Raw genomic sequence first — 20354 nt, 5'->3', positions numbered from 1 at the left:
TAGAGATCACCTAATTTAATTCCTTTATTTTTGAGAGGAAACTGCATACTGCTAGTTCTCTCTCTTTGGATCTCAATCTGTTCTCCAGGTGTGAACTGCAGAACATTTCAGGACCTTCTAAATAAGATTTAAAGTCACTTCAAAGAACCTGGCCTAATTATTCAAATAGGAATTCAGACTCTGGGTAATCACTTCTCTCAGCTTGCCTCAGTTTCCTCATCAGTTAAATGAGCTGGAGAAAAAAATGTCAAACCATTCCCATAGCTCTGCCAAGAAAAGCCCAAATGGAGTCACAAGGACTCGGCTGCAGGCATTCACTGGGATGCAAAGCACAGGTGGAAGCTCTTGTTTAACAAATTTCCCAGTCAGCCCTCTGCAATCTGACTCCAATCTGCCTGATTCCACATTTCTTCCCTTCAGGCAGTCTACAATCTAGGCAAATCGGAATCCTCAGTTTATTGAATTCCACATTCCAGCTCGGGCCTCCAAGCTGGAGCAAAAGCCTCCTTGGCAGACCTGGAATGCATTCCCCCCTTCAGTTCAGCCTTTCAAAAGCTTTTTATCTGCCTCTAGGGCTCAGCTCAGGTCCTCCCCTTCTAGGAAGCTAGAAGTAATCCCTCTGCATTTAAAGCTTCCGCCCTCTTCAAATTACTTCTGTTTACTAACCCGAGTAGGGTTTTATCTCCCCTTCCCTCCCCTTCCCACTCCACAGGCTTCCAGTAGAAAATAAGCTCCTGGTGAGCTAGGGATCTTTTATTCTGCCATTTGTCCCAGGCAGTACCTGGCTGTAGCCTTAACCTGAATTTTTTGTGCAAAGTATTTGTTGAGTTATGGAACATAAATGAATAATGGATGACATCAGCATGAGGTCATGTCTCTTTAGTGGAGCTCAGCTAGTTGGGAGACTGGATGGTGGGGTTAAGGATTAGCAGGAGGGGAAATGCCAGCCAGACCATAAATCACTGAAGCGTTGGCTCAGAGAGTTGAGGCAAGGGAAAGTAATAGATGTGCAAAGTAGTGTTCTGAACACTTTGGATCTTTTTTTTTCCCTTTTCCTAGGGGTTATATTTCTAAGTGAGATGTCTCTAGATCAAAAGGTAAAGTAGAAGAGGTGTTCAGCAGAAAGGATGGGAGAGATGTGAAAGGTTTGAGGAGAGAAAAGGTTCCAAACACCTTTCATGGGGAATTGAATGGAGAACGTCTCATCAGAATCGGATTTAAAAGAATTATTTTGCATCTGGTGGGGGGGGGAGTGGGGGAGCTCAGATGAGAACTATTAAATTATAAAACCAAGGAGAAAACACGTGTAGCAGAATCACAGAATTTCAGTGTGGGATGGGACTTCAAAGATCATGTGGTCTAACCTCTACCTCAAAGGAATTGCTTTTTTTTTTTTTTTTAATTTTTTTTAAACTTTTTTTTCGGAATTGCAATTCTAACATCCCCAAGAAATAGCCAGCTTCTGCTCAATGACCTTCAAGAAAGAGGATTCCAACCCTCCGCCCCCACAAAAAATCATCTCTTTGCATTGTAGGATAGCTCTTGTTTTTCAAACCTAAAGTAGACTCTGAAAACATAATGCATCTGCCTTCTGAGTCCTCCTAATCTAATCCTTCTTTGTCCACATGATAGCCCTTTTTACACATGAACAAACCTGCAGAATTGCTCCCCAAGTCTTCCTTTCTCCTGGCTAGACATTCCCACTCATATGGATGTGGACTCGTGGCCTTTCCCCACTCTGGTTGCCTTTGCTATCCAGCCCATACCTTTTTCTTTTTCAGAGACCAAAGAGTATTTTTTCTTCTTTTCTTCATTGGTATTGGCTAAATTCGAATTAAGTATAATCCATAGTTCAACATTTTAGACATCATCAAATACCTTTCTTAAGGTGTGATTCTGAGGATTAAATACAATAGTCCAAATGAGGTCTGAGTGCCAAATGATGGCAGAGTAACATCTGAGAGTTATCTATCATCTCCCCCATCCACCCATTTTACAGATAAGTAATCTGAAGTTCAAAGAGACTAAGGAAATACTTGTAGTGTATTCCACTGGAGATCCACTATAGATCCACCATATTGACTTTGAATCATTAATAGCTTTTGAAACTCTGGCTATCTAATGAGCTTTGATTGTATCTAACTGTATGATCTAATCCATATCTCTCCATTTTCATCATCAGAAGGATATGAGATACTTTATTAAACTTAGCTAATATTTAGATAAGATTTACCTATGGTTGTCATCTCATTTACTATTTTAATAACTCATAAAAATGAACTAAAGTTAATCTGGGATGCCCTGGTTTTGATGAATCCCTGCTGCCTCTATAGAACTATAGTTTCCATTTCTAAGTGTTCATCAACCATCATTTTAATGATTCCTGAGAAATAAAATCAAGCTCACTGGTCTTTTTTCCTCTTCTCTTTTTTGAAAATCAAAATATTTACTCAATGTCCATCTTGTGTACCATCCCTTCTTTCCTGAATCTACCAAATATGAATGGGGATGATTCAGCAGTCACATTGGCCAATTCTCTCTAAGGATGTAATAGTTCATCTAGGTCAGGTAACTTCGACTAATCAAGAACAGCCAGATGCTCTCCTCCCATTTCCTTTCTGGAGTAGCAACTCAACGTTAGTCTTTTTTATTCCATCTTTTCCCATGAGAAGTCTTCAATCCAACCCCTGAAATATCCTGGCTGGGGAAAGTCAACTTCCCAGTGCCCCAGGCAACCTTCTAAAGACTATATGATGCTGAGAAGATGCCAATCTCTGTGGGTGTTCTCTATTCCAATGAAATCACAGCTCCAATGCCAAAAAATACCATCTCCAGTACAAAGGGCATTCTATTTGGCAGAGGAGACAGAAGTAAAATAAGAATGAAGCTTTCTGTCAGTTATCAAATCATTCACCCCAAGCAAAGGTCCTATCTGTTTCTGATCCTTTTTTATTTCCCTGGTATAGGGGAAAGAGGAAGGGAAGGAAGAAAGAGAGAAAATGAGAATATGAGAGAGAGAGAGAGGGAGAGGGAGAGAGAAGAGGGGGAAGGAATATGAGAATGAATATGAGAGAAATATGCAAATGAGAATCCTTAGCTTCCTTTGCCAACTTCAGCTCATTATGGGTTTTAATGTGCTGAACATTATTTTTATTTTTAATTTATTTTTATTTTTAATTTATTTTTATATAATTTATTAATTTTATAATTATAATTTTTGACAGTATATATATATATGGGTAATTTTTTTTTACATTATCCCTTGTATTCACTTTTCCAAATTTTCCCCTCCCTCCCCTAGATGACAGGCAATCCTACATATATTAAATGTTGAACATTATTTTAAAAGACTTATTCATCCTGTTACTTGGCTTTGTGTCTTCCTTTTATACTTTTTCCAGGTTTCTGAACTTCCCAAATAATCCGCTACCTATGGGATCAATAAGCTTTATCATATCTCTGTGTGGATTTTTCAGATATGGCCAATACACTCCTTGTCCATCCTCTTTGAGGAAGATATACAGTGAAAGCTCAGAATATGTGCCATCTTTGAAAGTTTATTCATTCTACAATATTGCTAATCTAATTGTAAACCAACCAATCAGTATTCGTTCAATACTTCTTCATGCCAAGCTGTATATGATAAACTGAGGGTAGGACTGGTGGGACATAGGACATAATCTGTTCTCAAGCTTATGATAAAGTTGTGGAGTTACAACAAATAAGGCGATACAAATAACTTCTGGATCTCAGTTTCTTTATATGTAAAATGGTTTTTCTCTTTGTCCTGAACTCGTTTTCTGTTCTCTCAGTGATTTTTTTTAGCTGTCATGTGATTATTTTTATATAGGTGATTCTCACAGTGTTCAGAATTTGAGAAATGGATGGGACCTTACTGGCCAACCAGTCCAAGTATAAACTTATCACTTATCACCACAACTACTGGAATAGCTAGCTTTCTACATGGTCCCTTTCAGTTTCCCTGATCCATTTTCTGTTTTTTTTGTTTTTGTTTTTGTTTTTCCCCTGAGACTGGGGATTAATTGACTTGCCCAGGGTCACATAGCCAGGAAGTATTAAGTGTCTGAGATCACATTTGAACTCAGGTCCTCCTGAATTCAGGGCTGGTGCTCTATCCTTTGCACCAGCTAGCTGCCCCACCCCTGATCATTTTCAAGACAACTGTCAAATTATTCTTTTTGAAGTATAAACTATAGTAAGCCGCTCCCCTCTCAGAAGGCTCCAGTAACTCCCTGTTGTCTTTAATGAGACAAAGTTACAAATACATTGGGTTGGTATTTAAAGCCCTTTACAATGTAACTCTAGGTTTATTTCACATCATTTCTTCCTCACTAGTCTAGCCAAATTGGCTAATTTGCTGTTTCCTGGACATGACATACTAGCTCATCCCAATGAGCTTAAATGGGGGTGGGGGATAAGGAATAGGGAAAGCTCTGCCTTTTCATCTTCTTAAATTCCTAGTTTCTTTCAAAGTTTGGGTCATGTCACTTTCTATGGGAAGTTTCCTGATTTACCCCAGTTATTACTGCTGTCTCTAGCTTCTCAAATTTTCTTATATTTAATCCATACAATAAGATAAACATAAGCATTAAGGGCCAAATGCCATAATCTTTTAGAGACTTCTTGTTCCTCCTGACCCAGCAGAGTTTAAGGTCTTTATGGAAAGGTTTTTTTCTTTGTAACCCCACTCCTAGCACCTAGTACCTCACACAGACTTGGTGCTGAACAAATGATAATTGAACTGAATTTAAAAGAGTACCTATAAGTCTTTCCTTCTCCGGGTAGTGTGAGTCTGGGGGACTAAGAAAAAGAGGCTTCTAAAGGAGAGGGTTATTCCAATTATTGTATCCTCCGGGGAAAAGCCTGGTTTCAATTAGAGGCTGAAAGAGCATTCAAGGCAGAGAGAGGATAAAAGGAAGTCTGTCAGAATAACTTTTGTGGGGGAGAATCCAAAGGGCACCATGGAATGGGCTGAGAGAAGTGGGCAGGCTAAAGTAGGCCTGGGGAGGAGGTTTGATCTGCAAAGAGGTGAGGGACAGGGGCCGCAGTAGGGCCAAGCGACTCATTTTAAGACAGCAAGACTTCTGTTCTTCAAGGCCTAGTTCAAATGTTATCTCTGGAAAGATGCCTTCTCTATCTCTCAAATAGAAATAATCTTTCTTTCCTCAAAACTCCCCTATTCCTTTGTCTCTTGTTCTTAGGGCATTTATTCTGGTGGACTTTGCTTTTTAATTATGCCTTTTGACTTTTCCACCAAATTGTGAGCTTTTGGAGGACAGGGAAGGTGTCATAAGCAACCTGTATTCCCCATTACACTTAGCAAGTGTCTTCTTTATTGAATGAATATTTTAGAAATATCATTGGTGCTGGATCGCTTTTGGCTTTCCTGGCCTGAATCTAAATTTTTCTCCTAAATATGATTTACTTTCCAGGAAACTCTCTCTCCCCTTACCCTCATTAGGGGCGGGTGAGTTTCCCCATCCACTGAGAAAGTAGGTAACTTTTGCAAGGTAGAGTGGCTGCTTTTGAGAACTAAATAAATCTCTCTGCAGCTTCTCAAACACCAGACTGGCTCTTGGCCATCTTGTCCTTTGTTTTTATTCTATCCTGCTTGTTTCTTGATGGTCTGTGTCTTTTCCTTTCTTCCAGCCACTTAAAAAACTGCACTTATCTTTTGAGCTTGATTAGGGCTTTTTGCTACAAGGTTTTACAAAGCAGAGATGGGCAATATCCTTCTTGTCTGTAACTGATTAGCTCAGGGATTTGGAGAATGCGCGCCAAGAAAGACAAAGTTTCCTGGACAGTTTAAGTTTTACCTTTTCCAATGTCATAGACTACACCTCTAAAGTTGACTAACCACTTGTCTTTTAGCATGGTGAAAGAAAAAAATAGAATCCATCTTATTACTGGAACAATTCAAAGAGTTTGTCTTATTGATGTTGGAGCTTTGCCTAGGAAGAGTAGCATTTTTTATTCCATACTTGATTTGTTTTCTCTCTTTCTTAAATCTTCAAATGCTGTCCATGTTATTTTTGTTATCCAGTCATTTCAGATGCTCCATAACTCTAGTTGGGGCTTCATTGACAAAGATACTAGACTGGTTTCTCATTTCCTTTTTCCAGTTCATTTGACAGATGAGGAAACTGAAGCAGTTACTTAACTTGGCCAAGGTCATCCAGCTAATAAATGTCTAAGGCTGGATTCGAACTCGGGGAAATTTTGTGTATTCACTTACTCTATCCACAGTACCATCTAGTTGACTAAATGCAATATATTCATCCCAAGTCACAAACTTTTTGATTGTACATCTTAAATTTGTGCATCTACAATATATGTTGTGTATCTATTGTTTCCCCAGCATAGAATGTGAGAGCACAATATCCTTCTTGTATAGGGCAATCCCTGGCACATGGGAGGGGGCTTAGTGAATGATAATCAAATACAGGTGCTTAATATGCCACAATTGTTTTCCTCACTAGAAAAAAAAAAAAAACATTTTTAGATAAAGGCATATCTATGTAGATCTATTGCAGATTGAAAGTTTGTTTACGAGGAAGCCTAACACATCCAGGAGAGTGAATATTAAATATTTTAATATTAAGAACTATTTTTTTTCATTTTCTTTACAATACCAGCTTAATCATTCTCTAAGTGCACTCTTCTAAATTTTGTGCAGCCTTTGCTATCGTTATCAACCTAAATGCATCTGTATTTTTAATTTTATCTGTCTGCAAATCGACTTTTCAGTTCTAATTATCGGGAGATTTTTGTCTCAGCTACCTCTACAAGCCTGAAAGGTTCCCACTGATCTTTGCAGAAAGACAGCGGCCCTAAGGTTCTGTAAAAGGGTACAATTATCTCTCTGTGACACGACATTAGCACCAGTTCATGTCGAATGCACAGGCCTACCCTTGTTTCATTTTATTACTCTCCAAGAAGCACTGCTTTCTCCTATCAGCAGCAACAAGCATTTAAACAGACACTGTCTTTCTCTGGTCTGACAGCAGGCATGGAAATTACCTCCAAAGATGTTAAGAACTTTTGAGGAGTGAAAAGTTTAAGATTGAATAGTTTGCTACAAACAAGCAAACAAAAACAAAGCTCTGGGAATTAAATCCATGGGGCATCGCCACCTCCCCTAGACAAGTCAGACCATCAAGTATTTATGAAGGGGCTAAATGCCAGGCCCAGTGCTGGGCACAGGGGGATAAAAAGATAAAAATGGAAGTTTCTTTTTTTTTTTCACTGCTCCCATTCTCATCTTATTGATAGTGTTTATAAGTAAATATGATACTGGCAATATGCGAGCAAGCCTTCCTTTTAGAAATTTACAGTTTAAAACAATAATGGACATATTTTATCTAATATTGAAGAGAATCTTTGATTCATTGTACAATTTGATTATGAAATTCGTAGCGAAAGCTTTTAAGTATCATTTTAAGATTACCAGTAACAGTCCAAACAGTATCTCTGATTCATGTAATTATCAGCTCTAGTTTGCATCCCCCTCCTTAAAGTAAAGGTGAGGGAGGAGAGGCGTCACTTGGTACATTTCAGACTGAGAAACTGAGGGAATTGGAGATGTTCATTGTGTAACGTGAAGGGCGAAGCTCGAGCTTTCTAGGCTTTGAAGCTTTACAAATTTTGCGTCATGGAAGACATTGTTACATGGAAGATACTGTTACATCACTTCTGTGTAGATGCGGATGCTCAAGTCTGTGCACACAGAAACACACATAGCCAAACTTAAGCTTTTTTGGGGGTGGGGGTCGGCTCCCCCAATGAGGGGCTGAAGCTCAGCGGGTCTGGCCGCTTGTTCGGCCTCCAGACCCTGAATCGTTAACCAGACTTTGACTGGCCCGCCGGGCTGCCGTTCTTTCCGTCCGACCACATTCTTTGCGCCCTGAGATCGCGCAGATCGAGGCGCGCGCACACACACTCACACACACACACACAAGAAAAACAACAACAAACAGGGCTGCCGCATCCTCTCCGGGATCTGCCAGCCCGGCCCGAGGCTGCCCCGTCCTCCCCGGGATCTGCAAGCCCGGGGCAGGGCCTCGGCCCAGGCTGGCTGGCAGCATCCAAGCTGGACTTCATTTCTTTTTTAAACTTCTTTGTGGTCGGGCGGGCGTGGGCGCACAGGGCCCGGGAGGCCCCCGCAGCTCAGCAGCCGCGGGAGCCGCTCTTTTGTGTCGGCAATCTGGGCTGGAGGTACCGTGGGGAGTGGGGGTGCCCGCGCGAGGGTCTCAGGCCCAGCCCGAGCCAAGCAGAGTCAGGGGTTCCCCTCCCCCTTCTGCCGTCTTCCCCCCCCCCCCCCCTCGTGCAGCCGAGCAGGCCCCAGGTGCAGCTGCAGCAGCGGCAGCCGCAGCCATGTTCGTCCTCAGCTCCTCCTGCTCCGCTCCTCCATTGACAGCCCTAGTCCGGGCGGGCCAGCGCCGCTCGCTCTCGCCCCGTCCCCGAGTTCGGGGCTCGCCCTCGCGGTGCACCCTGGGAGTCGTAGTCCAGCCTCGCCGCCCTCGGCCTGGTGGGCAAGGCCCGGAAGACTACGACTCCCGCGGGGCGGCGCGGAGGGCGCGCATGCGCAGCGGGCTCTCTAGGAACAAAAAAAAAAAAAAAAAAAAAAAAAAAAAACGAGCTGAGGAGGAGGAGGAGAGCGGACAACAGGGGCCACAGACCGCCGCGGGCCCCCACCTCGCGCGCCCCCTCTCCGGCCGCCGCCCGCCTGCCGCGCACTGCTTCTCCGTCTTTCGGGCGTTCAGGCCAGCCGTGCGCGGAGCGTGGGCCCTGCCGGGGGCGGCCATGCGGCGGTGACAGGAGCGCGGCGGCGACGGCGACAGCGACGGCCCCAGCCCCAGCCCCAGGCGCAGGCAGGACCGGCCAGCCCGCGAGCGAGACCGGACGCCCCCGCCCCCGGCTTGGTTTGATCGGCGCCCCGCACCCACCCCTGCATCCTCCCTCCGCGCCTCGGGGCTCCCCGGCGCCGCCGCCGTCCCCGCCGTCCCCGCTGCCGCTGCCGCCGCTGCTGCTGCTGCTGCTACTGCTGCCGCGGCCGCTGCTGCATCGGGTGAGTTCGAGGCCCGCTCGGCCTGGCCGGGCCCAACCTGGCCTAGCCCGGGGTTTCCTTCCCCTCCTCCTCCGTTGCTGCGGGACAGACCGGGGGGGGGGCGGTTTAACGGAGGGGATGGTTGTTATGGGGGGGGTGGCCGCCGGTTCTCTCTCTCTTCCCCTCACCCCTCGCCTCGGGCCCCGGGCCCCGGGGTGGGGGCGGGGGCGGGGGGGTTGCGAGGGGCGACGGTTGGACGCGCGAGCCGCGGCGGCGCGCGCGTGGTAGTGGGGGCGCGCGAGGAGCACGGGGATTGGGGGCGGGGAGGGCTAAAGAGGGCCCTGCGCGCGCGCGCGCCGGGCGCAGCGGAGATGGAGAGAGGGGTGTGGGGCGGGTGTCCTTGCCTCTCGCCCTGCCCTGATTGGCTGGGCCGGCAGGGGTCGCGCGCTCTCAGCTCGGGCCGGGGCCGAGCTGGGGTCGCGCGCCGGCTGGGCCCTGTCCTGGGACTCGAGCGCAGGCTCGGCGGCGGCGCGCCCGGATTGGCCGGCGGGTCTGGGGGGAGGGGTTTCTGCTGCTGTCGCCGCCTTCGCCGGGCTAGGTGAAGGTGTCAGCCCCGCCCCGCCCCACCGTGGCCCCGCCTCCGTCCCGCTCGCTTCCCCTCCCCCTGCCAGGTGGGGCCTGCAGAGGCCATTGTCCTCCGCGGGTCCTGCGAGGCCAGGGGCAGAGCCGGGAGATAGAGCGGTCCTCTAAGGGCTTTGAGGCTTTTTCTCCCCTGTGTAGTGTGGGACCGTCTGGGCGCTGTCGCGGCAGGGAGCCGTGAATTGTGTGAATTCGAACTCAGGTCTTGAGTTGGTCGGCCCCGTCCCGGCTCTGGCAGCTCTCCTTGGTCAGGGGCCCGGACCCCGGCTTCCTTTAATGGCGGGGGTCGTGGGGGACCCAGGCCCGAGTCGGAGCCTGTGCGGAGAGGGGAGTGGGGGGGGTCCAGCCTGGGGCCGTCAAAAGCCCCGCCTCTTTTGTAGATTTCTGAGGCTTCCCCTCCCTTCCCCCAGGGGTGGCCCGTTTCTATACCGTTTCGCCCAGCGGAGCCGGTGTGGGGGGAGATAGGGGAGAGGGGGCCGGGATCCTTGGCTTTCTCCCCCCTTCGGAGGAGGGCTCCTACCTTGGGCCTAGGGGGGCTCTTGGTGAGTCCCGGGAGGAAGAGGGATTAAGGACAGGGAGTTTCTGGTTTTCTTCCTGTAAGAAAAGTCCTTTAATCTTTTTGCTAAGTTTGTAGGATTTCCATTCACTCCTGGGAACTGTTTTGGTAGCGGTTAAGATGGGTGGGGGCGATGGCAGGAGGCGATAAACTTTCAGTTCTGCGGTTTCACAAAATGGAGGGTGTTCCTAGGGGAGCCCGATCCAGCCCGGGGCTCTCGGTGAGCCCAGCCCGAGGGGATTGTGAGACGCTTAGCCTTTCCTGCTAATTATTGGTGATTATCGATAGCCCGGCCTGTGCTGACTGGCGGAGATGGGCCTTCGGATTAGAGGGCTTCCGAGTAATTACTTCCTACCTTCTGGTGATTATGCACCGAGGGTTTGCTTTTTTTCTATGGTGGGCCATAAAAACCCTGACGTTCTGGATCGCGATCATCTGTAAAAACTACTACGAGCTCATGTCTGTGGCTGCTTTGGAGAATAAAACAAAAAAGACGCGGTTTTCGGTGGTTTTGTTTGTTTTGCTAATTTCTTTATAGGAACCTAAATTAGAAGTGAAAGGCTCTGCTTGGTGCTAGTTTCCCTCTTACTCCCTTACTCCCTCGAGCTCTCTCTCAGCCTTTGGGATTTTCACTCTGGCCTTGTCTTCCCTTCTCTCCCCCCCCCCCCCTTTGTCTCTACAATCTGGTCTTTAATTCCTGGCCCGCCCTTGTTTCCTCTCTCTGGCTTTTAATCATTGTTGGTCCTTCTTGCCTATTCTTGCCCACTGACCAGGCATAGCTGAAAGCGCCAGAGCCCAGGAGTTTGGGACTATTTCTCTGTTACAAAGAGAGCACAAAGGGATGGGTGAAACACGCCAGTGATTCTGTCAGGAGATAATTAGTACAACTGGCTTGGGAATGGAGGCCCTGTGTCATCCCTCTGTGTGTGCTCTCCTGTGCTGCGGATCCCACCCCTTTCTAGCCCTTCTTGACTTGGGTTCCCCTAGACCAGTGGTCCTCAAACTCTTTAAATCGGGGGCCAGTTCCCTGTGCCACAGACTGTGGGAGGCCGGACTATAGTAAAAGCAAAAGCTCACGCTCTGTCTCTGCCCCCAGCCCATTTGCCATAACCCAGGGGGCAGCATAAACGTCCTCAGGGGCCGCATCTGGCCTGAGGGCCGTAGTTTGAGAACCCCTGTTCTAGATCTTGTGCAGAGAATTTTATAGGCACTTCTTTTATTCAAGCAGTCACTGGAAATAACCTGTGTGATGGAAGGGGGAAGCCTGGGCTCTTCGTCCTTTTTTTCCCTTTGTGATCTTGGGCAAGTGACTTCCTTCAGGGTCATTATTTACTCATCTGTAAAGGAGAGGCCAGACTATATTACCTTCTGCTCTTCACATTCAGCTTCCCTTAAGATGCCAAGCGAATTAACACAGCAATGCCTAATTATAATGAATCCCAACTTTAGAGTCAGTAGAAATGTCATTGTGCCAAGGGGTTCCCCAAACAGTTGCCAGAAAAAGCTGTCTTCAAACACAACCTGACCTCCCCTCTTCTGCTCAACAATCTTCATCCGTTGGTTCCCTATTCCTTTTAGGAGTAAATTCCAACTTGTTTGGGATTTAAAGCTTTGCCAGCTGCTGTTCTTGACTGAAATTTTTACCACCCTTGATACATTCCATTTCCCAAGCAGATTGATGTTCTTCTAATCAGGCATTCATTTTCCTTGTCTTGGAAAAGGTACCTGCCCCCCAGAAATGCCCCTGCCCCTACTTTGATTCCCAGGTGCTGCCACCTTGGGGCTTTCTTGTTGAATAACTGCTTGCTAGTCAGGTGAAACTCCGTGTGGGTAAGTAAGGCAATTCTACAAGTACTCAGCTGCTGTTCCCTAGGCAGAGCGTTCTAGTGGAGGGAGTACTAAACTTGGATTCTAGATTGGCTCGAATCCTGAGTAGACACTAGCTATGTGACCCTGGGCAAGATGCTGCCTCAGTTTCCTCATCTGTAAAATGGAGCCACAAGAACTAAGTGGCCTCTGAGGTCACTTGCAGGTTTAAATCTGTGATCCTAAGTGAACACAAAGTAGTTAGGCAAGAAGGATTCTGTGTCCCTGGCAAAGCTAGTCAAGAACAGCATTTAGGCCAGTTGGACTAGAATGGATCATCAGCCTGTAAAGGTCGGGGGAAGCCAGTTTGGGAAGGATTTTCTGTGCCCAATGGGGGGGAGGAGTTTGTATCTGCCCCAGAAAGAGCAGAGGGAGGCAAAGCAACTGAGTCAGGGCTGGCATCTGGGGAGTGACTGGGGACCCTTGGGCAGTAGGTCCAGGTGCTGTATGCATAGGAAGGCCCCGCTTGGCGCTGTGCCTGTGGGGGAAGGTTCTGAGGGCAGAACTGCCAGGGCTGTCAACCATTCAGACAGTTGGGTGAGAAATAAGGTTTGGCACCAGCTTAGGGAGGCTGCAGACTGGGGGCGGGGTCCATGGTGCACTAAGTTACTTGGTGGGCCTCTGTGGGTCATAGAGTTGAAAGCATCCCATGGGCACAGGGGAAAGGCTCGGCCTGATGGGATGGAGGTTTGGGATCACATGTGCAGGGACTGTAATTGAACGTGTGTGTGTGTGTGTGTGTGTGTACACACCTACGCAGGGCCTATGTATAACAGGAGTGCCTACTTTTTGTAATTAAATCTACTTAAGAAAAACAAAACAAAAACTAGTTTCCTTCAGAGCCTGGAGATTGAACTGCAAGTTCTGAAGACTTAACTATTGAACTGGTGCCAACAAACAGAGCCCCATTTTGTGCAATTCAAACTTTGAGGGAGAAGATATAAATTTAGACATTTGTCGATCCTTGTGCTGTTGGAGAGCAGCTAGGTGGCCCAGTAGAGAGAATGCAGGGCCTGGAGACTGGAAGTCTCTCTTCCTGGGTTCAAATCCAGCTTCAGACAGCTTACTAGCTGTGTGACCCTGGGCAAGTCACTTCACCCCATTTGCCCCAGTTTCCTCATCTGAAAAACAAACTGGAGAAGGAAATGGCCAACTGCGCCTGTGTCTTGGCCAAGAAAGCCCCAAATGGAGTTGAAAAGAGACAAGACTGAACAACAGCTACTCTCCTGAAAGTCACTGGAATGGGGGGATTGGCAAGAATCTAACTTCTGCTCTTAGTTGACAATTACACAATGAATGAGCAAATAGGAACAATGTCTAAATCCCATAGGGGAAATCACCTGCATTCCCCCTATTTCCTTTTTAGGATTGCTGTAGCTCTCTCAGTGGTGTGGTGTTTTTTGCTTGGGGATGGGAAAGGATTTGAACACCTTTTGAAAGGACTGTTTAAGGTGGGGGATGGAGGCTTGGGCAAGATCTGTCTGAATGGGAGAGGCCTGTCTAGGGCAGTTGGCAGCTTCGGAGGTTTGGAGGCTTTGTGTTCTCCTGGCAAGGACCCTGTGCACGTGGGATCTGGGGCCTTGGGGGAATCACTACAGGTCTGACTCGATTTATTCACCTGCATTGTTAGAGGTGGGACTGGATAAGGAACTTCTCAAATGTTAGGATCCTACAAAATATGTCTTGCGTTTCTGTCCGCATTTGATTCTTTCCATTCCCATGACAAGGAGAGTGCTTTTCTCATATTTAATAGAAGTAGTTAACTTTGCCAGGCTCATTCTTTAGGTCAGTTTGTTAAATAAATCGCCTTTGCTAACAGGCCACCTCTCCTTCTTTACTGATCTCTTTCCCTAATTGGGGCCCAGGCTGGCTCTGGCTTCTGCATTTCCCAGGCCTGCCTTCTGGCCCTAAATGTAGACACAGTTGGCCATTTCCTTCTCCAGTTTGTTTTTCAGATGAGGAAACTGGGGCAAATGGGGTGAAGTGACTTGCCCAGGGTCACACAGCTAGTAAGCTGTCTGAAACTGGATTTGAACCCAGGAAGAGAGACTTCCAGTCTCCAGGCCCTGCATTCTCTCCACAGATGCAATGGACAAATGAGCTAAGAGAAAATAAGAAACATCCCTTTCGTCTACACTTCTGTAGACAAGGTTTTATGGTATGGTGGTGTTATGTCCTAACTAGAAGAATACCCCACAGTAATATCATAGGATTTAGAGTTGAGAGAGGGACCTTAGACATCTTGTCCAAACCTCTCCTTGGAAGAAACCAAGGTCCAAGGAAGTAAAGTGATTTACTTTAGATCGTTCCGAGTATGAGTAGAACAGAACCAGAATTTGAACCTGGGTTCGCACCTGACTTCAGCTTTGTTTCTCTTCCTTCTGTACCATAGCTTGTTCACCGACAGCAGCAAAGGTAAGTCACTGAGTCATAAATGGTAGCTAGCAGCTTTGGGGAAGCTGATGTTAGGAATGACTGACTTGTGACTTGTGGGGGGGGAGGTTTGTGCACAAAATAATTTGCACCCACGAGTTTATGACTTGCAAGTCTTATAACAGTGGCATATTCTTGACTATGAAGATAGAGAAGATGCTGAAATAAATGAAGATCCCAATTTGAGAGGGTAATGGACCAGAAAGCAAAATAAATATAAAGTTTTCTGAAAGTTACCTCTTAAGATTAAGGAGTAATGGAAATGGATGGTATTTATTTTTTAAAAGACAGTACTGTACATGAACTCATACTCTTGGTTTAAATCAGTGGGAGAAGTCTGTGGTTTAGTGTCTTTGAATTATTGGTACTAGTTCAAAACCACTGTTATAGACAAATTATTTTTATCATTGCTAAGGAATGGAAAGACCAGGCCCCCTCTTTTATGTCAGCTTAGAAACAACCTTAAAAAAATTGTTCATATAAACTTAAATACAAAAAGACATTTCTGTGTATACAGTGTAACACAGAAGATTCAGTATAAAACCATGAATCTCCATTCCACAGTTAGCTTTTTTGAAAAACTATATAAATACTATATCATTTTCAAAACTATCCTACTTTTCTGTGCTTCCTTCTGAGTTTTCTTTTATTCTCTAACGTGCTGATTTTTCTTGACAAATATAAAGTCATCTTTTAGTCTGTAAAAAATTTATACGAATTCATTTTAAATCTGTTATGATTTTGTTTAGATCACTAAGGAAAGTTAATATAATTAATTTTTCCATTACCATGGCATATTATTATTTTATGGAATTTACACATTGACATTTCAGAGGTGGAGAAGTTTCATTTTCACATAGTAGGCAAGTCTATATTAAATAATAAATACTTAGTGGTGTGCTTATCAAGTGCCCTAATAAGTAGTTTCTTTTCATCTGGTGATGTAGTGTTACAAGGTACTTTATTGGTCCTCACAGAGAGTCATCATGACTGTTAGAACCAAAGGTGGGTTCAGATATGGTGGGTTAAGTGATAAGTGTCTTTTGACTTGAACATTGATCCAATGTTCATTTCACTCAGACCATTATATTCTAATCTTTGTTGAAGGCATTCCTGAATTTCTAAAGGTATAAACAGTTCTTTTCAAAGCTATGATTCTTTTGTTATTTTATTTGGGGATATTAAGTCATTCTGTTTTTCCAAAATAATGGAAGCAGGCGGACTTAGTGACAACAGGCAGAATCTGGCCGGTTGTCTGCATGTTCTGTCTATTGTCACCAAGTCCTTGTTACAATGACTTTGGATAAATAAAAGGTAACCAAATTGTCTTTCAGCATTCCAATAAGACTATCACATAACCAGTGAATCATCTGCAGAGTAACACTAGCTCATGGTTAGTGTATTATCACAGCCCAACCTGGCAAAACTAGTTAAGTGTAAGAAGCCAGAGCTTGGGGCTGCTCCCTTCTGCCCCAGCTCTCTCAGGAACCTGCTTCAGGACCCTTGGCATCCAACAAGAAAAGTCCTCAGTCTCTTGGCTAAGTCTGATTCTTGATTTGGCATGAATTTCTTGGATTGTTTCTCGTTATTCAGGAGGAATTTTGGTTGCATGCTCATATTATAGTTCACTCTTCTTTAACAGTTAAGTATTAACCTGATCGTGTTTCGAAAATGAGTTAATGGCCTACTAAGTCCTATTTATAAACCTGCCCCCCTAAAGTCATTGATTTTTATCCTCCTTGACTAAACTTGTAATTTTTGAAATTATTGATTTAAAATTTTCATCCTTAGTATTACTGCAATGTCTAAATCTTTTAAAAATTAAGGAAAGATAAGTTAATAAGTGGAAAAGATTTGAATAATAACCTAACTTTAAAAAGAAAAGCTCTGCTCTCATTGCAGTTATCTACTGAAATCCAGGTCCTTTGTTTTCCATGCACTATCAGACTTGCCCTCCTGCTGTGCCATATTTACAGGATGCTACTTCTAAGCTGAGAGAAACATCAGCACAATTTAGTTCACTCAGGAGATAGTTGAACTGTCAGAACAAATTTGAATGAAAATGTTACTCATTTCTGTTTATAGTCTATGTAGCAGCTCTCACTACTGAGCTCTGCAATCTTCCTTAGAAGTAAAAGCTTTGGTTTTATTGCCCACCGGATGGGGCAGGTGGGTAAAAGCCCATACCTGGGGCTGGAAAGGACTTTGGGATTAGGCTTGTTCTGGAAGGTTCCATCAGGGTGATCTGGGGCAGAGACAGGGCTTTGTAGGGTTCCACTTTTACCCGCTGTGAAGAGAGGGGGAAGCGATGAACTGAGGGTCCTTCCAGTTGTTTTTCTGATACCAACGACAGTGATAGAGTGAAGAAGGTCAGAGTGCTGGGCAGGGCTTGGGGCAGGACCCAAGCCATGGATGAGCAGACAGACTCGTAGTTAGGGACCCCTGGTAAGAGAGAAGTGGGAGATTTAAATTCGGGCCTCTGCCAACTCCAGCGCCCTTCAGGTGCACAAACCTTAGGGTTGGAGGCAGGAAAGACCCAGGCTCAGCTGGCCTTCTCTACCCTCGGAGCCACAGAAATGGGAGTCTTGTCTGGACCTTGGGCAGCCCCTTAATTGGGCCTAACTTCTCTCACCTGTAGAGGTGAAGGGAAGAGACTGGCCTGGAGCTATCTGAGGCCTTTTTACATCCTACCAGCTCTTGGGAACCGTTGATCTCCACCTCCTCAGATCTCCCTAGATGCTTTATCAGGGTCCTCTATAGTCCTCCTCCTGATCCAGCTTGAGGTGTCAGGAGTCTGGACTATAGTTTATCCATTTGTATACCTCTTTTGCATTGCAGCCATTAGACTGGCTTAGCAAAGGTTGAAACAGTGCAAAAAGTGAATAATTTTGAAAGACTAAAGAATGATTAGCCCTTGTGCCAGAGAGCCTGTGAGGTAGAAGGCTGTTCACCCCTTCACAAGGATGATAAATATGCAGAATGGAGACATTTTTAGAGACAGCCAGTAACAGTAGCTTTGCTTGGCTACTAAGATTTGTTACAAGGATTTTCCTTTTCTTTTTCTCCCTTTTGGTAGGGTGAAGAAATAAAAAGGATTTTAATGAAAAAATAGTTTTTAAAAAATGTTTGAATTTTTGGGTAAAATTTTCTTTTAATCAAATGACAACTTGATTAAACTCCTTTAATGCTATTAATGTTTTTTCTTTTAGTTATTTGTGTACCTTCACATTCCCAGGAGTCCTTGGGGGCAGAAATTGTGACATAGCTCCCCCTGGGTCTGCCATTGTATTCTGCATACTATAAATGCTTAATACATTTTTATTAATTTGAAAAATAAAGTAATTCCAAATTCTTTTTTACTTTGTCTCTGAGTTTCTCTTAATTCTGGGTTTTGTTTTTTTTTTTTTGGCATAGAGGATAAAGGTATTCAAGTTTAGCTATTAGAAACCTTTCTGGGTTTCCTCCTATTTGTAGTGCATTTCCCAAGGCTAGCCAGAGTCATTGCTGTCTTCTGTTTGCTGGGCCCCTGTAAAGACCTGAATCCAGCTTTAGCCAGCAGAGTAGGCCTGCGCCCTTGGGAGCCCCTTTGGTTTATATGTTGGGGGGATGCAGAGAGGCTGGATACTCTTTATTCTCTGTGCCTCTCTGGAAAGACCCTCCACTGACTGAAACCAGAGCAGACCTCAAAGCCCTCAGGGAGTTGCCAGAAAGAGCTTCCTGAGGCTTTGCTTGGGCCTCGGGCCTTCTGCCTCCTCTGCTCACTCACCCATCCCGGGGGTCTGGGAAGATTTTGGATGGCTGCCTTTTGACAGCTAAATTATATGGGCACCCTGAGGCCTTCCAGGACAGGGGCTGTGCCACAGCCTTGTTTCTTTGAGTGGATTCTCCATGTGCTATTTATTCTCTGTTCGGTCCAGTTGGACTACTGACTAGTCAGAGAACCTACAGGCACTGCCTCCTTGTCCCCTGCTTCCCTGTCTGCTTCTTCCCTAAGCCCTGCTGAGAAGCCTTCCCTGCTTGCATGCCACAGGCACAAACTTAGTTCTGCAAATAGTAGGTGCCAGTTATGTGCAGGAGATCTGCCTATTAGATTCTGGCTTCAGATAATTTATATTCAACTATGGTAATGTAAAAACAACTGAAGGTAAAATATAAAGCAACTTAATTTGAGAGGGCAGCGGGAACATGAAATGGGCACTAGGTAGTGGTATGGGATCAGGGAAGACTGGCTCTTCAGATGAGTCTTGGAGAAAGAGAAGGCTTACTTGAGAGGGAGAGATGGAGAGAATGGCATGCCGGGAGACAGCTAGTGCAAAAGTTGGGAACAACTAAGAGGCCAGCTTAGGATAAACATTTTAAACACTGCATCGTGTATTCACAATTATGTAGGGAAATACATGGAGAAAAGACTAGTGTTCTTGTACAACTTGTTTTGTATACAATGTACATCTTTGTGGCATGTGGGAGCCAAAATAGTCAAATGTAAAAAAAAAAAAGCACAGTTGGATTTTTCAGGTGGTGGTTAGATTTGTTTTGCTGCTGGTTAAAGACCCCCCCCCAATATACACGCACAAATGGGAGGTGCTTTGGGAGTATGCTTAAGAGCATTGAGAGCATTATGAAGTCATGTTTTGTGGTAATACTAAGGGTGTATTCTCAGAAGTCTTCATGATAATTTGGAAATGTGCTCCTTAAGCCCTTTTCCCCAGGAGAAGCAGGGATTTTTTTCAGTGGCTTATACTTTTCATTAGGCTACTGGGATTTGTGTTGAGATTTGGAATCTAGGAGCAGCTAGATGGAATTCAAGTCCAGCCAAGTCACTCAACACTTCACACTTCCTAGCTGTGTGATAGTGACCAAGTCACTTAATCCTAATTGCCTCACAAAAGAAAAAAAAAAAAAGTAAAAAAAAAGGGGGGGATTTGGAATCTAGATTACTGTTGATCTTTATTAACTTGCAGATTCTCACTGTATATGAAAAAAATTGTAGATATCAGGAAAATAAATTCTAGAAGATTTTTTTAAAAATGCTCTTAAAATATGACACTTATCCCACTGATGACTATAGACTTAAGTTGCCATGCAGATGTACTAATGGATCTGTGATTAGCAAGAGCCATTTTAAAGGATTTTATGGTGCCCAGTCAGCCTTGTTCTTTTATATTCCCCAGAATTATTTCTAACACAACCCAAATATCTTCTGTGTGACATGAATCTTTAGAGGAAGCTGGATTTATTCATGGGAAAAGATGGCTCTGTCTATGATTATAAATAAATAGACTTTAACAAACCATAGTTAGGAGGTTGGTTTGATTCATTATGACATTCCCAATTTATCCAGTTCCTCACTTCTCATTCTTTGAGCAAATCCCCTTGACTGAAATATTAGAAGGGGGTATCTTTATTTATTTGTTTGTTAGTTTATTTATTTATTTATCTATCTATCTATCTATCTATTTTTTTATTGAGGCTGGGGTTAAGTGACTTGCCCAGGGTCACACAGCTAGGAAGTGTTAAGTGTCTGAGACCAGATTTGACCTCGGGTCCTCCTGAATTCAAGGCTGGTGCTCTAACCACTGCGCCCCCTAGCTGAGTTCACTTTGACTTCCTTGTTTGCCCCACGTGATTTAGGGGACCCTTTTCTTTTCTTTTCCTATATTCATTCTGGTGTTCTCAGCAGATCTCGGGGGTTCCTTTGGCTTCTCCAAATGACTCTTGAAACTCTAGATTGGTGTAGCAGAATCTTCTCGCTTTCCTGAAGTTCAGTCCAGTGGTGCCATCTTGGTAACTCTA

The 20354-nt window shown here is 44.9% G+C and overlaps 1 protein-coding gene across 33 annotated transcripts in view; it reads left to right on the top strand.

Annotated features, from left to right (window-relative positions):
• The first annotated feature begins 8656 nt into the window (after positions 1 to 8656).
• GTF2I (general transcription factor IIi) overlaps positions 8657 to 20354 on the top strand; it is an 83741-nt gene continuing 72043 nt past the window's right edge. For all 33 annotated transcript variants that reach the window (XR_012481496.1, XM_074264039.1, XM_074264029.1 and 30 more), the window contains exon 1: positions 8657 to 9088. The gene's annotated coding sequence lies outside the window, so the exon portion shown is untranslated. The remainder of the gene's footprint in view (positions 9089 to 20354) is intronic.

Source organism: Sminthopsis crassicaudata, chromosome 4 (assembly GCF_048593235.1).
Source record: "Sminthopsis crassicaudata isolate SCR6 chromosome 4, ASM4859323v1, whole genome shotgun sequence".
In the NCBI taxonomy this organism is placed as follows: Eukaryota; Metazoa; Chordata; class Mammalia; order Dasyuromorphia; family Dasyuridae; genus Sminthopsis; species Sminthopsis crassicaudata.
Note: the sequence above shows the minus strand (reverse complement) of the source record. Positions and strands in the feature narration are given on the sequence as shown.